The 12,466-nt window shown below is 49.9% G+C and overlaps 28 non-coding genes and 8 pseudogenes across 28 annotated transcripts in view; all 36 read left to right on the top strand.

Moving 5' to 3' along the window:
- Positions 1–67: 67 nt before the first annotated feature.
- LOC128486081 (5S ribosomal RNA) lies at positions 68–186 on the top strand. Its single transcript, XR_008352399.1, has one exon. It is a non-coding gene; the product is annotated as a 5S ribosomal RNA (ribosomal RNA).
- A 227-nt stretch (positions 187–413) lies between these two features.
- On the top strand, positions 414–532 carry LOC128486804 (5S ribosomal RNA). The gene has a single exon (XR_008353083.1). It is a non-coding gene; the product is annotated as a 5S ribosomal RNA (ribosomal RNA).
- A 236-nt stretch (positions 533–768) lies between these two features.
- Positions 769–887, top strand: LOC128485660 (5S ribosomal RNA). The gene has a single exon (XR_008351988.1). It is a non-coding gene; the product is annotated as a 5S ribosomal RNA (ribosomal RNA).
- A 227-nt stretch (positions 888–1,114) lies between these two features.
- Positions 1,115–1,233, top strand: LOC128486793 (5S ribosomal RNA). The gene has a single exon (XR_008353072.1). It is a non-coding gene; the product is annotated as a 5S ribosomal RNA (ribosomal RNA).
- A 245-nt stretch (positions 1,234–1,478) lies between these two features.
- On the top strand, positions 1,479–1,597 carry LOC128485441 (5S ribosomal RNA). The gene has a single exon (XR_008351776.1). It is a non-coding gene; the product is annotated as a 5S ribosomal RNA (ribosomal RNA).
- Positions 1,598–1,821: 224 nt separating this feature from the next.
- LOC128484953 (5S ribosomal RNA) lies at positions 1,822–1,940 on the top strand. Its single transcript, XR_008351311.1, has one exon. It is a non-coding gene; the product is annotated as a 5S ribosomal RNA (ribosomal RNA).
- Positions 1,941–2,191: 251 nt separating this feature from the next.
- Positions 2,192–2,310, top strand: LOC128486494 (5S ribosomal RNA). Its single transcript, XR_008352788.1, has one exon. It is a non-coding gene; the product is annotated as a 5S ribosomal RNA (ribosomal RNA).
- Positions 2,311–2,528: 218 nt separating this feature from the next.
- Positions 2,529–2,647, top strand: LOC128484931 (5S ribosomal RNA). The gene has a single exon (XR_008351291.1). It is a non-coding gene; the product is annotated as a 5S ribosomal RNA (ribosomal RNA).
- A 225-nt stretch (positions 2,648–2,872) lies between these two features.
- LOC128486781 (5S ribosomal RNA) lies at positions 2,873–2,991 on the top strand. Its single transcript, XR_008353061.1, has one exon. It is a non-coding gene; the product is annotated as a 5S ribosomal RNA (ribosomal RNA).
- A 233-nt stretch (positions 2,992–3,224) lies between these two features.
- Positions 3,225–3,343, top strand: LOC128485978 (5S ribosomal RNA). Its single transcript, XR_008352301.1, has one exon. It is a non-coding gene; the product is annotated as a 5S ribosomal RNA (ribosomal RNA).
- Positions 3,344–3,660: 317 nt separating this feature from the next.
- LOC128487185 (uncharacterized) lies at positions 3,661–3,769 on the top strand (annotated as a pseudogene).
- Positions 3,770–3,955: 186 nt separating this feature from the next.
- Positions 3,956–4,064, top strand: LOC128487184 (uncharacterized; annotated as a pseudogene).
- A 206-nt stretch (positions 4,065–4,270) lies between these two features.
- Positions 4,271–4,389, top strand: LOC128488468 (5S ribosomal RNA). Its single transcript, XR_008353880.1, has one exon. It is a non-coding gene; the product is annotated as a 5S ribosomal RNA (ribosomal RNA).
- Positions 4,390–4,640: 251 nt separating this feature from the next.
- Positions 4,641–4,759, top strand: LOC128486770 (5S ribosomal RNA). The gene has a single exon (XR_008353050.1). It is a non-coding gene; the product is annotated as a 5S ribosomal RNA (ribosomal RNA).
- A 213-nt stretch (positions 4,760–4,972) lies between these two features.
- LOC128484964 (5S ribosomal RNA) lies at positions 4,973–5,091 on the top strand. Its single transcript, XR_008351322.1, has one exon. It is a non-coding gene; the product is annotated as a 5S ribosomal RNA (ribosomal RNA).
- Positions 5,092–5,378: 287 nt separating this feature from the next.
- On the top strand, positions 5,379–5,487 carry LOC128487690 (uncharacterized; annotated as a pseudogene).
- Positions 5,488–5,699: 212 nt separating this feature from the next.
- On the top strand, positions 5,700–5,818 carry LOC128486546 (5S ribosomal RNA). The gene has a single exon (XR_008352838.1). It is a non-coding gene; the product is annotated as a 5S ribosomal RNA (ribosomal RNA).
- A 326-nt stretch (positions 5,819–6,144) lies between these two features.
- LOC128487182 (uncharacterized) lies at positions 6,145–6,253 on the top strand (annotated as a pseudogene).
- Positions 6,254–6,439: 186 nt separating this feature from the next.
- On the top strand, positions 6,440–6,548 carry LOC128487181 (uncharacterized; annotated as a pseudogene).
- Positions 6,549–6,757: 209 nt separating this feature from the next.
- On the top strand, positions 6,758–6,876 carry LOC128488467 (5S ribosomal RNA). Its single transcript, XR_008353879.1, has one exon. It is a non-coding gene; the product is annotated as a 5S ribosomal RNA (ribosomal RNA).
- A 260-nt stretch (positions 6,877–7,136) lies between these two features.
- LOC128486758 (5S ribosomal RNA) lies at positions 7,137–7,255 on the top strand. The gene has a single exon (XR_008353038.1). It is a non-coding gene; the product is annotated as a 5S ribosomal RNA (ribosomal RNA).
- Positions 7,256–7,480: 225 nt separating this feature from the next.
- On the top strand, positions 7,481–7,599 carry LOC128484962 (5S ribosomal RNA). The gene has a single exon (XR_008351320.1). It is a non-coding gene; the product is annotated as a 5S ribosomal RNA (ribosomal RNA).
- A 278-nt stretch (positions 7,600–7,877) lies between these two features.
- Positions 7,878–7,986, top strand: LOC128487689 (uncharacterized; annotated as a pseudogene).
- A 218-nt stretch (positions 7,987–8,204) lies between these two features.
- Positions 8,205–8,323, top strand: LOC128486545 (5S ribosomal RNA). The gene has a single exon (XR_008352837.1). It is a non-coding gene; the product is annotated as a 5S ribosomal RNA (ribosomal RNA).
- A 299-nt stretch (positions 8,324–8,622) lies between these two features.
- LOC128487180 (uncharacterized) lies at positions 8,623–8,731 on the top strand (annotated as a pseudogene).
- A 186-nt stretch (positions 8,732–8,917) lies between these two features.
- Positions 8,918–9,026, top strand: LOC128487179 (uncharacterized; annotated as a pseudogene).
- Positions 9,027–9,238: 212 nt separating this feature from the next.
- On the top strand, positions 9,239–9,357 carry LOC128488466 (5S ribosomal RNA). Its single transcript, XR_008353878.1, has one exon. It is a non-coding gene; the product is annotated as a 5S ribosomal RNA (ribosomal RNA).
- Positions 9,358–9,602: 245 nt separating this feature from the next.
- LOC128485676 (5S ribosomal RNA) lies at positions 9,603–9,721 on the top strand. Its single transcript, XR_008352004.1, has one exon. It is a non-coding gene; the product is annotated as a 5S ribosomal RNA (ribosomal RNA).
- A 224-nt stretch (positions 9,722–9,945) lies between these two features.
- Positions 9,946–10,064, top strand: LOC128485440 (5S ribosomal RNA). Its single transcript, XR_008351775.1, has one exon. It is a non-coding gene; the product is annotated as a 5S ribosomal RNA (ribosomal RNA).
- Positions 10,065–10,288: 224 nt separating this feature from the next.
- On the top strand, positions 10,289–10,407 carry LOC128486080 (5S ribosomal RNA). Its single transcript, XR_008352398.1, has one exon. It is a non-coding gene; the product is annotated as a 5S ribosomal RNA (ribosomal RNA).
- Positions 10,408–10,622: 215 nt separating this feature from the next.
- Positions 10,623–10,741, top strand: LOC128488418 (5S ribosomal RNA). Its single transcript, XR_008353832.1, has one exon. It is a non-coding gene; the product is annotated as a 5S ribosomal RNA (ribosomal RNA).
- Positions 10,742–10,992: 251 nt separating this feature from the next.
- LOC128485659 (5S ribosomal RNA) lies at positions 10,993–11,111 on the top strand. Its single transcript, XR_008351987.1, has one exon. It is a non-coding gene; the product is annotated as a 5S ribosomal RNA (ribosomal RNA).
- Positions 11,112–11,344: 233 nt separating this feature from the next.
- LOC128488486 (5S ribosomal RNA) lies at positions 11,345–11,463 on the top strand. The gene has a single exon (XR_008353897.1). It is a non-coding gene; the product is annotated as a 5S ribosomal RNA (ribosomal RNA).
- Positions 11,464–11,693: 230 nt separating this feature from the next.
- Positions 11,694–11,812, top strand: LOC128485439 (5S ribosomal RNA). Its single transcript, XR_008351774.1, has one exon. It is a non-coding gene; the product is annotated as a 5S ribosomal RNA (ribosomal RNA).
- A 224-nt stretch (positions 11,813–12,036) lies between these two features.
- On the top strand, positions 12,037–12,155 carry LOC128486402 (5S ribosomal RNA). The gene has a single exon (XR_008352700.1). It is a non-coding gene; the product is annotated as a 5S ribosomal RNA (ribosomal RNA).
- A 215-nt stretch (positions 12,156–12,370) lies between these two features.
- Positions 12,371–12,466, top strand: part of LOC128486745 (5S ribosomal RNA) — a 119-nt gene continuing 23 nt past the window's right edge. Inside the window, exon 1 of the ribosomal RNA XR_008353027.1 lies at positions 12,371–12,466. This exon is cut by the window's right edge and continues 23 nt beyond it. This is a non-coding gene — a ribosomal RNA (5S ribosomal RNA).

Genomic DNA, 12,466 nt, shown 5'->3' with positions numbered 1-12,466 from the left:
GCAGCAGCAGCAGCAGCAGCAGCAGCAGCAGCAACAGAATAAGAGAAGTAAAATAAAAAACTTTCACACCTGCGGCCATACCACCCTGAAAGCGCCTGATCTCGTCTGATCTTGGAAGCTAAGCAGGGTTGGGCCTGGTTAGTACCTGGATGGGAGACCGCCTGGGAATACCAGGTGTTGTAGGCTTTTAATTTTTTCTCACAGTCCGGGGAGAGCTTTTTGCCATGTGTTTCTTGCTCATCATCAAAGCTTTAAACCCTTATTTGAACCTTCTCACCTTCTCTGTCCTGTCCCAGGGCTTATAATTCTTTCTGTCTGACGACAAGCAGCAGCAGCAGCAGCAGCAGCAGCAGCAGCAGCAGCAGCAGCAGCAGCAGTAACAGAATAAGAGAAGTAAAATAAAGTACTTTCACACCTGCGGCCATACCACCCTGAAAGCGCCCGATCTCGTCTGATCTCGGAAGCTAAGCAGGGTTGGGCCTGGTTAGTACCTGGATGGGAGACCGCCTGGGAATACCAGGTGTTGTAGGCTTTTAATTTTTTCTCACAGTCCGGGGAGAGCTTTTTGCCATGTGTTTCTTGCTCATCATCAAAGCTTTAAACCCTTATTTGAACCTTCTCACCTTCTCTGTCCTGTCCCAGGGCTTATAATTCTTTTTGTCTGACGACAAGCAGCAGCAGCAGCAGCAGCAGCAGCAGCAGCAGCAGCAGCAGCAGCAGCAGCAGCAGCAGCAACAGAATAAGAGAAGTAAAATAAAAAACTTTCACACCTGCGGCCATACCACCCTGAAAGCGCCCGATCTCGTCTGATCTTGGAAGCTAAGCAGGGTTGGGCCTGGCTAGTACCTGGATGGGAGACCGCCTGGGAATACCAGGTGTTGTAGGCTTTTAATTTTTTCTCACAGTCCGGGGAGAGCTTTTTGCCATGTGTTTCTTGCTCATCATCAAAGCTTTAAACCCTTATTTGAACCTTCTCACCTTCTCTGTCCTGTCCCAGGGCTTATAATTCTTTCTGTCTGACGACAAGCAGCAGCAGCAGCAGCAGCAGCAGCAGCAGCAGCAGCAGCAGCAGCAGCAGCAACAGAATAAGAGAAGTAAAATAAAGAACTTTCACACCTGCGGCCATACCACCCTGAAAGCGCCCGATCTCGTCTGATCTCGGAAGCTAAGCAGGGTTGGGCCTGGTTAGTACCTGGATGGGAGACCGCCTGGGAATACCAGGTGTTGTAGGCTTTTAATTTTTTCTCACAGTCCGGGGAGAGCTTTTTGCCATGTGTTTCTTGCTCATCATCAAAGCTTTAAACCCTTATTTGAACCTTCTCACCTTCTCTGTCCTGTCCCAGGGCTTATAATTCTTTTTGTCTGACGACAAGCAGCAGCAGCAGCAGCAGCAGCAGCAGCAGCAGCAGCAGCAGCAGCAGCAGCAGCAGCAGCAGCAGCAGCAACAGAATAAGAGAAGTAAAATAAAACACTTTCACACCTGCGGCCATACCACCCTGAAAGCGCCCGATCTCGTCTGATCTTGGAAGCTAAGCAGGGTTGGGCCTGGTTAGTACCTGGATGGGAGACCGCCTGGGAATACCAGGTGTTGTAGGCTTTTAATTTTTTCTCACAGTCCGGGGAGAGCTTTTTGCCATGTGTTTCTTGCTCATCATCAAAGCTTTAAACCCTTATTTGAACCTTCTCACCTTCTCTGTCCTGTCCCAGGGCTTATAATTCTTTCTGTCTGACGACAAGCAGCAGCAGCAGCAGCAGCAGCAGCAGCAGCAGCAGCAGCAGCAGCAGCAACAGAATAAGAGAAGTAAAATAAAGAACTTTCACACCTGCGGCCATACCACCCTGAAAGCGCCCGATCTCGTCCGATCTCGGAAGCTAAGCAGGGTTGGGCCTGGTTAGTACCTGGATGGGAGACTGCCTGGGAATACCAGGTGTTGTAGGCTTTTAATTTTTTCTCACAGTCCGGGGAGAGCTTTTTGCCATGTGTTTCTTGCTCATCATCAAAGCTTTAAACCCTTATTTGAACCTTCTCACCTTCTCTGTCCTGTCCCAGGGCTTATAATTCTTTTTGTCTGACGACAAGCAGCAGCAGCAGCAGCAGCAGCAGCAGCAGCAGCAGCAGCAGCAGCAGCAGCAGCAGCAGCAGCAGCAGCAGCAGCAACAGAATAAGAGAAGTAAAATAAAAAACTTTCACACCTGCGGCCATACCACCCTGAAAGCGCCTGATCTCCTCTGATCTTGGAAGCTAAGCAGGGTTGGGCCTGGTTAGTACCTGGATGGGAGACCGCCTGGGAATACCAGGTGTTGTAGGCTTTTAATTTTTTCTCACAGTCCGGGGAGAGCTTTTTGCCATGTGTTTCTTGCTCATCATCAAAGCTTTAAACCCTTATTTGAACCTTCTCACCTTCTCTGTCCTGTCCCAGGGCTTATAATTCTTTCTGTCTGACGACAAGCAGCAGCAGCAGCAGCAGCAGCAGCAGCAGCAGCAGCAACAGCAACAGAATAAGAGAAGTAAAATAAAAAACTTTCACACCTGCGGCCATACCACCCTGAAAGTGCCCGATCTCGTCTGATCTCGGAAGCTAAGCAGGGTTGGGCCTGGTTAGTACCTGGATGGGAGACCGCCTGGGAATACCAGGTGTTGTAGGCTTTTTCTTTTCTCACAGTCCGGGGAGAGCTTTTTGCCATGTGTTTCTTGCTCATCATCAAAGCTTTAAACCCTTATTTGAACCTTCTCACCTTCTCTGTCCTGTCCCAGGGCTTATAATTCTTTCTGTCTGACGACAAGCAGCAGCAGCAGCAGCAGCAGCAGCAGCAGCAGCAGCAGCAGCAGCAGCAGCAGCAGAATAAGAGAAGTAAAATAAAAAACTTTCACACCTGCGGCCATACCACCCTGAAAGCGCCCGATCTCGTCTGATCTCGGAAGCTAAGCAGGGTTGGGCCTGGTTAGTACCTGGATGGGAGACCGCCTGGGAATACCAGGTGTTGTAGGCTTTTAATTTTTTCTCACAGTCCGGGGAGAGCTTTTTGCCATGTGTTTCTTGCTCATCAGCAAAGCTTTAAACCCTTATTTGAACCTTCTCACCTTCTCTGTCCTGTCCCAGGGCTTATAATTCTTTTTGTCTGACGACAAGCAGCAGCAGCAGCAGCAGCAGCAGCAGCAGCAGCAGCAGCAGCAGCAGCAGCAGCAGCAACAGAATAAGAGAAGTAAAATAAAAAACTTTCACACCTGCGGCCATACAACCCTGAAAGCGCCCGATCTCGTCTGATCTCGGAAGCTAAGCAGGGTTGGGCCTGGTTAGTACCTGGATGGGAGACCGCCTGGGAATACCAGGTGTTGTAGGCTTTTAATTTTTTCTCACAGTCCGGGGAGAGCTTTTTGCCATGTGTTTCTTGCTCACCATCAAAGCTTTAAACCCTTATTTGAACCTTCTCACCTTCTCTGTCCTGTCCCAGGGCTTATAATTCTTTCTGTCTGACGACAAGCAGCAGCAGCAGCAGCAGCAGCAGCAGCAGCAGCAGCAGCAGCAGCAGCAGCAGCAGCAGCAGCAGCAGCAGCAGCAGCAGCAGCAGCAGCAGCAGCAGCAGCAGCAGCAGCAGCAGCAGCAGCAGCAGCAGCAGCAGCAGCAGCAGAATAAGAGAAGTAAAATAAAGAGCTTTCACACCTGCGGCCATACCACCCTGAAAGCGCCTGATCTCGGAAGCTAAGCAGGGTTGGGCCTGGTTAGTACCTGGATGGGAGACCGCCTGGGAATACCAGGTGTTGTAGGCTTTTTCTTTTCTCACAGTCCGGGGAGAGCTTTTTGCCATGTGTTTCTTGCTCATCATCAAAGCTTTAAACCCTTATTTGAACCTTCTCACCTTCTCTGTCCTGTCCCAGGGCTTATAATTATTTCTGTCTGATGACAAGCAGCAGCAGCAGCAACAGAATAAGAGAAGTAAAATAAAACACTTTCACACCTGCGGCCATACCACCCTGAAAGCGCCTGATCTCGGAAGCTAAGCAGGGTTGGGCCTGGTTAGTACCTGGATGGGAGACCGCCTGGGAATACCAGGTGTTGTAGGCTTTTAATTTTTTCTCACAGTCCGGGGAGAGCTTTTTGCCATGTGTTTCTTGCTCATCATCAAAGCTTTAAACCCTTATTTGAACCTTCTCACCTTCTCTGTCCTGTCCCAGGGCTTATAATTCTTTCTGTCTGACGACAAGCAGCAGCAGCAGCAGCAGCAGCAGCAGCAGCAACAGAATAAGAGAAGTAAAATAAAGAACTTTCACACCTGCGGCCATACCACCCTGAAAGCGCCCGATCTCGTCTGATCTCGGAAGCTAAGCAGGGTTGGGCCTGGTTAGTACCTGGATGGGGGACCGCCTGGGAATACCAGGTGTTGTAGGCTTTTAATTTTTTCTCACAGTCCGTGGAGAGCTTTTTGCCATGTGTTTCTTGCTCATCATCAAAGCTTTAAACCCTTATTTGAACCTTCTCACCTTCTCTGTCCTGTCCCAGGGCTTATAATTCTTTTTGTCTGACGACAAGCAGCAGCAGCAGCAGCAGCAGCAGCAGCAGCAGCAGCAGCAGCAGCAGCAGCAGCAGCAGCAGCAGCAGCAACAGCAACAGAATAAGAGAAGTAAAATAAAAAACTTTCACACCTGCGGCCATACCACCCTGAAAGCGCCCGATCTCGTCTGATCTCGGAAGCTAAGCAGGGTTGGGCCTGGTTAGTACCTGGATGGGAGACCGCCTGGGAATACCAGGTGTTGTAGGCTTTTTCTTTTCTCACAGTCCGGGGAGAGCTTTTTGCCATGTGTTTCTTGCTCATCATCAAAGCTTTAAACCCTTATTTGAACCTTCTCACCTTCTCTGTCCTGTCCCAGGGCTTATAATTCTTTCTGTCTGACGACAAGCAGCAGCAGCAGCAGCAGCAGCAGCAGCAGCAGCAGCAGCAGCAGAATAAGAGAAGTAAAATAAAAAACTTTCACACCTGCGGCCATGCCACCCTGAAAGCGCCCGATCTCGTCTGATCTCGGAAGCTAAGCAGGGTTGGGCCTGGTTAGTACCTGGATGGGAGACCGCCTGGGAATACCAGGTGTTGTAGGCTTTTAATTTTTTCTCACAGTCCGGGGAGAGCTTTTTGCCATGTGTTTCTTGCTCATCATCAAAGCTTTAAACCCTTATTTGAACCTTCTCACCTTCTCTGTCCTGTCCCAGGGCTTATAATTCTTTTTGTCTGATGACAAGCAGCAGCAGCAGCAGCAGCAGCAGCAGCAGCAGCAGCAGCAGCAGCAGCAGCAGCAGCAGCAGCAGCAGCAGCAGCAGCAGCAGCAGCAGCAGCAGCAGCAGCAGCAGCAGCAACAGAATAAGAGAAGTAAAATAAAACACTTTCACACCTGCGGCCGTACCACCCTGAAAGCGTCTGATCTCGGAAGCTAAGCAGGGTTGGGCCTGGTTAGTACCTGGATGGGAGACCGCCTGGGAATACCAGGTGTTGTAGGCTTTTAATTTTTTCTCACAGTCCGGGGAGAGCTTTTTGCCATGTGTTTCTTGCTCATCAGCAAAGCTTTAAACCCTTATTTGAACCTTCTCACCTTCTCTGTCCTGTCCCAGGGCTTATAATTCTTTTTGTCTGACGACAAGCAGCAGCAGCAGCAGCAGCAGCAGCAGCAGCAGCAGCAACAGAATAAGAGAAGTAAAATAAAAAACTTTCACAACTGCGGCCATACAACCCTGAAAGCGCCCGATCTCGTCTGATCTCGGAAGCTAAGCAGGGTTGGGCCTGGTTAGTACCTGGATGGGAGACCGCCTGGGAATACCAGGTGTTGTAGGCTTTTAATTTTTTCTCACAGTCCGGGGAGAGCTTTTTGCCATGTGTTTCTTGCTCATCATCAAAGCTTTAAACCCTTATTTGAACCTTCTCACCTTCTCTGTCCTGTCCCAGGGCTTATAATTCTTTCTGTCTGACGACAAGCAGCAGCAGCAGCAGCAGCAGCAGCAGCAGCAGCAGCAGCAGCAGCAGCAGCAGCAGCAGCAGCAGCAGCAGCAGCAGCAGCAGCAGCAGCAGCAGCAGCAGCAGCAGCAGCAGCAGCAGCAGCAGCAGCAGCAGCAGCAGCAGCAGCAGCAGCAGAATAAGAGAAGTAAAATAAAGAGCTTTCACACCTGCGGCCATACCACCCTGAAAGCGCCTGATCTCGGAAGCTAAGCAGGGTTGGGCCTGGTTAGTACCTGGATGGGAGACCGCCTGGGAATACCAGGTGTTGTAGGCTTTTTCTTTTCTCACAGTCCGGGGAGAGCTTTTTGCCATGTGTTTCTTGCTCATCATCAAAGCTTTAAACCCTTATTTGAACCTTCTCACCTTCTCTGTCCTGTCCCAGGGCTTATAATTATTTCTGTCTGATGACAAGCAGCAGCAGCAGCAACAGAATAAGAGAAGTAAAATAAAACACTTTCACACCTGCGGCCATACCACCCTGAAAGCGCCTGATCTCGGAAGCTAAGCAGGGTTGGGCCTGGTTAGTACCTGGATGGGAGACCGCCTGGGAATACCAGGTGTTGTAGGCTTTTAATTTTTTCTCACAGTCCGGGGAGAGCTTTTTGCCATGTGTTTCTTGCTCATCATCAAAGCTTTAAACCCTTATTTGAACCTTCTCACCTTCTCTGTCCTGTCCCAGGGCTTATAATTCTTTCTGTCTGACGACAAGCAGCAGCAGCAGCAGCAGCAGCAGCAGCAGCAGCAACAGAATAAGAGAAGTAAAATAAAGAACTTTCACACCTGCGGCCATACCACCCTGAAAGCGCCCGATCTCGTCTGATCTCGGAAGCTAAGCAGGGTTGGGCCTGGTTAGTACCTGGATGGGGGACCGCCTGGGAATACCAGGTGTTGTAGGCTTTTAATTTTTTCTCACAGTCCGTGGAGAGCTTTTTGCCATGTGTTTCTTGCTCATCATCAAAGCTTTAAACCCTTATTTGAACCTTCTCACCTTCTCTGTCCTGTCCCAGGGCTTATAATTCTTTTTGTCTGACGACAAGCAGCAGCAGCAGCAGCAGCAGCAGCAGCAGCAGCAGCAGCAGCAGCAGCAGCAGCAGCAGCAGCAGCAGCAGCAGCAGCAACAGCAACAGAATAAGAGAAGTAAAATAAAAAACTTTCACACCTGCGGCCATACCACCCTGAAAGCGCCCGATCTCGTCTGATCTCGGAAGCTAAGCAGGGTTGGGCCTGGTTAGTACCTGGATGGGAGACCGCCTGGGAATACCAGGTGTTGTAGGCTTTTTCTTTTCTCACAGTCCGGGGAGAGCTTTTTGCCATGTGTTTCTTGCTCATCATCAAAGCTTTAAACCCTTATTTGAACCTTCTCACCTTCTCTGTCCTGTCCCAGGGCTTATAATTCTTTCTGTCTGACGACAAGCAGCAGCAGCAGCAGCAGCAGCAGCAGCAGCAGCAGCAGCAGCAGCAGCAGCAGCAGAATAAGAGAAGTAAAATAAAAAACTTTCACACCTGCGGCCATGCCACCCTGAAAGCGCCCGATCTCGTCTGATCTCGGAAGCTAAGCAGGGTTGGGCCTGGTTAGTACCTGGATGGGAGACCGCCTGGGAATACCAGGTGTTGTAGGCTTTTAATTTTTTCTCACAGTCCGGGGAGAGCTTTTTGCCATGTGTTTCTTGCTCATCATCAAAGCTTTAAACCCTTATTTGAACCTTCTCACCTTCTCTGTCCTGTCCCAGGGCTTATAATTCTTTTTGTCTGATGACAAGCAGCAGCAGCAGCAGCAGCAGCAGCAGCAGCAGCAGCAGCAGCAGCAGCAGCAGCAGCAGCAGCAGCAGCAGCAGCAGCAGCAGCAGCAGCAGCAGCAGCAGCAACAGAATAAGAGAAGTAAAATAAAACACTTTCACACCTGCGGCCGTACCACCCTGAAAGCGTCTGATCTCGGAAGCTAAGCAGGGTTGGGCCTGGTTAGTACCTGGATGGGAGACCGCCTGGGAATACCAGGTGTTGTAGGCTTTTAATTTTTTCTCACAGTCCGGGGAGAGCTTTTTGCCATGTGTTTCTTGCTCATCAGCAAAGCTTTAAACCCTTATTTGAACCTTCTCACCTTCTCTGTCCTGTCCCAGGGCTTATAATTCTTTTTGTCTGACGACAAGCAGCAGCAGCAGCAGCAGCAGCAGCAGCAGCAGCAGCAGCAGCAACAGAATAAGAGAAGTAAAATAAAAAACTTTCACAACTGCGGCCATACAACCCTGAAAGCGCCCGATCTCGTCTGATCTCGGAAGCTAAGCAGGGTTGGGCCTGGTTAGTACCTGGATGGGAGACCGCCTGGGAATACCAGGTGTTGTAGGCTTTTAATTTTTTCTCACAGTCCGGGGAGAGCTTTTTGCCATGTGTTTCTTGCTCATCATCAAAGCTTTAAACCCTTATTTGAACCTTCTCACCTTCTCTGTCCTGTCCCAGGGCTTATAATTCTTTCTGTCTGACGACAAGCAGCAGCAGCAGCAGCAGCAGCAGCAGCAGCAGCAGCAGCAGCAGCAGCAGCAGCAGCAGCAGCAGCAGCAGCAGCAGCAGCAGCAGCAGCAGCAGCAGCAGCAGCAGCAGCAGCAGCAGCAGCAGCAGAATAAGAGAAGTAAAATAAAGAGCTTTCACACCTGCGGCCATACCACCCTGAAAGCGCCTGATCTCGGAAGCTAAGCAGGGTTGGGCCTGGTTAGTACCTGGATGGGAGACCGCCTGGGAATACCAGGTGTTGTAGGCTTTTTCTTTTCTCACAGTCCGGGGAGAGCTTTTTGCCATGTGTTTCTTGCTCATCATCAAAGCTTTAAACCCTTATTTGAACCTTCTCACCTTCTCTGTCCTGTCCCAGGGCTTATAATTATTTCTGTCTGATGACAAGCAGCAGCAGCAGCAACAGAATAAGAGAAGTAAAATAAAACACTTTCACACCTGCGGCCATACCACCCTGAAAGCGCCTGATCTCGGAAGCTAAGCAGGGTTGGGCCTGGTTAGTACCTGGATGGGAGACCGCCTGGGAATACCAGGTGTTGTAGGCTTTTAATTTTTTCTCACAGTCCGGGGAGAGCTTTTTGCCATGTGTTTCTTGCTCATCATCAAAGCTTTAAACCCTTATTTGAACCTTCTCACCTTCTCTGTCCTGTCCCAGGGCTTATAATTCTTTCTGTCTGACGACAAGCAGCAGCAGCAGCAGCAGCAGCAGCAGCAGCAGCAGCAACAGAATAAGAGAAGTAAAATAAAGAACTTTCACACCTGCGGCCATACCACCCTGAAAGCGCCCGATCTCGTCTGATCTCGGAAGCTAAGCAGGGTTGGGCCTGGTTAGTACCTGGATGGGGGACCGCCTGGGAATACCAGGTGTTGTAGGCTTTTAATTTTTTCTCACAGTCCGGGGAGAGCTTTTTGCCATGTGTTTCTTGCTCATCATCAAAGCTTTAAACCCTTATTTGAACCTTCTCACCTTCTCTGTCCTGTCCCAGGGCTTATAATTCTTTTTGTCTGACGACAAGCAGCAGCAGCAGCAGCAGCAGCAGCAGCAGCAGCAGCAGCAGCAGCAGCAGCAGCAGCAGCAGCAGCAGCAGCAGAATAAGAGAAGTAAAATAAAAAAATTTCACACCTGCGGCCATACCTCCCTGAAAGCGCCCGATCTCGTCTGATCTTGGAAGCTAAGCAGGGTTGGGCCTGGTTAGTACCTGGATGGGAGACCGCCTGGGAATACCAGGTGTTGTAGGCTTTTAATTTTTTCTCACAGTCCGGGGAGAGCTTTTTGCCATGTGTTTCTTGCTCATCATCAAAGCTTTAAACCCTTATTTGAACCTTCTCACCTTCTCTGTCCTGTCCCAGGGCTTATAATTCTTTCTGTCTGACGACAAGCAGCAGCAGCAGCAGCAGCAGCAGCAGCAGCAGCAGCAGCAGCAGCAGCAACAGAATAAGAGAAGTAAAATAAATAACTTTCACACCTGCGGCCATACCACCCTGAAAGCGCCCGATCTCGTCTGATCTTGGAAGCTAAGCAGGGTTGGGCCTGGTTAGTACCTGGATGGGAGACCGCCTGGGAATACCAGGTGTTGTAGGCTTTTAATTTTTTCTCACAGTCCGGGGAGAGCTTTTTGCCATGTGTTTCTTGCTCATCATCAAAGCTTTAAACCCTTATTTGAACCTTCTCACCTTCTCTGTCCTGTCCCAGGGCTTATAATTCTTTTTGTCTGACGACAAGCAGCAGCAGCAGCAGCAGCAGCAGCAGCAGCAGCAGCAGCAGCAGCAGCAACAGAATAAGAGAAGTAAAATAAAAAACTTTCACACCTGCGGCCATACCACCCTGAAAGCGCCTGATCTCGTCTGATCTTGGAAGCTAAGCAGGGTTGGGCCTGGTTAGTACCTGGATGGGAGACCGCCTGGGAATACCAGGTGTTGTAGGCTTTTAATTTTTTCTCACAGTCCGGGGAGAGCTTTTTGCCATGTGTTTCTTGCTCATCATCAAAGCTTTAAACCCTTATTTGAACCTTCTCACCTTCTCTGTCCTGTCCCAGGGCTTATAATTCTTTCTGTCTGACGACAAGCAGCAGCAGCAGCAGCAGCAGCAGCAGCAGCAGCAGCAGCAACAGAATAAGAGAAGTAAAATAAAGAACTTTCACACCTGCGGCCATACCGCCCTGAAAGCGCCCGATCTCGTCTGATCTCGGAAGCTAAGCAGGGTTGGGCCTGGTTAGTACCTGGATGGGAGACCGCCTGGGAATACCAGGTGTTGTAGGCTTTTAATTTTTTCTCACAGTCCGGGGAGAGCTTTTTGCCATGTGTTTCTTGCTCATCATCAAAGCTTTAAACCCTTATTTGAACCTTCTCACCTTCTCTGTCCTGTCCCAGGGCTTATAATTCTTTTTGTCTGACGACAAGCAGCAGCAGCAGCAGCAGCAGCAGCAGCAGCAGCAGCAGCAGCAGCAGCAGCAGCAGCAGCAGCAGCAGCAGCAGCAACAGAATAAGAGAAGTAAAATAAAAAACTTTCACACCTGCGGCCATACCACCCTGAAAGCGCCCGATCTCGTCTGATCTTGGAAGCTAAGCAGGGTTGGGCCTGGCTAGTACCTGGATGGGAGACCGCCTGGGAATACCAGGTGTTGTAGGCTTTTAATTTTTTCTCACAGTCCGGGGAGAGCTTTTTGCCATGTGTTTCTTGCTCATCATCAAAGCTTTAAACCCTTATTTGAACCTTCTCACCTTCTCTGTCCTGTCCCAGGGCTTATAATTCTTTCTGTCTGACGACAAGCAGCAGCAGCAGCAGCAGCAGCAGCAGCAGCAGCAGCAGCAGCAGCAGCAGCAGCAGCAACAGAATAAGAGAAGTAAAATAAAGAACTTTCACACCTGCGGCCATACCACCCTGAAAGCGCCCGATCTCGTCTGATCTCGGAAGCTAAGCAGGGTTGGGCCTGGTTAGTACCTGGATGGGAGACCGCCTGGGAATACCAGGTGTTGTAGGGTTTTAATTTTTTCTCACAGTCCGGGGAGAGCTTTTTGCCATGTGTTTCTTGCTCATCATCAAAGCTTTAAACCCTTATTTGAACCTTCTCACCTTCTCTGTCCTGTCCCAGGGCTTATAATTCTTTTTGTCTGACGACAAGCAGCAGCAGCAGCAGCAGCAGCAGCAGCAGCAGCAGCAGCAGCAGCAGCAGCAGCAGCAGAATAAGAGAAGTAAAATAAAAAACTTTCACACCTGCGGCCATACCACCCTGAAAGCGCCCGATCTCGTCTGATCTTGGAAGCTAAGCAGGGTTGGGCCTGGTTAGTACCTGGATGGGAGACCGCCTGGGAATACCAGGTGTTGTAGGCTTTTAATTTTTTCTCACAGTCCGGGGAGAGCTTTTTGCCATGTGTTTCTTGCTCATCATCAAAGCTTTAAACCCTTATTTGAACCTTCTCACCTTCTCTGTCCTGTCCCAGGGCTTATAATTCTTTCTGTCTGACGACAAGCAGCAGCAGCAGCAGCAGCAGCAGCAGCAGCAGCAGCAGCAGCAGCAGCAACAGAATAAGAGAAGTAAAATAAAGAACTTTCACACCTGCGGGCATACCACCCTGAAAGCGCCCGATCTCGTCTGATCTTGGAAGCTAAGCAGGGTTGGGCCTGGTTAGTACCTGGATGGGAGACCGCCTGGGAATACCAGGTGTTGTAGGCTTTTAATTTTTTCTCACAGTCCGGGGAGAGCTTTTTGCCATGTGTTTCTTGCTCATCATCAAAGCTTTAAACCCTTATTTGAACCTTCTCACCTTCTCTGTCCTGTCCCAGGGCTTATAATTCTTTCTGTCTGACGACAAGCAGCAGCAGCAGCAGCAGCAGCAGCAGCAGCAGCAGCAGCAGCAGAATAAGAGAAGTAAAATAAAGAACTTTCACACCTGCGGCCATACCACCCTGAAAGCGCCCGATCTCGTCTGATCTCGGAAGCTAAGCAGGGTTGGGCCTGGTTAGTACCTGGATGGGAGACCGCCT

The sequence above is a fragment of the Spea bombifrons genome, chromosome 3 (genome assembly GCF_027358695.1).
Source record: "Spea bombifrons isolate aSpeBom1 chromosome 3, aSpeBom1.2.pri, whole genome shotgun sequence".
Classification (NCBI taxonomy): domain Eukaryota; kingdom Metazoa; phylum Chordata; class Amphibia; order Anura; family Pelobatidae; genus Spea; species Spea bombifrons.
The sequence above is the reverse complement of the archived record's forward strand: the minus strand, read 5'-3'. Positions and strand labels throughout refer to the sequence as shown.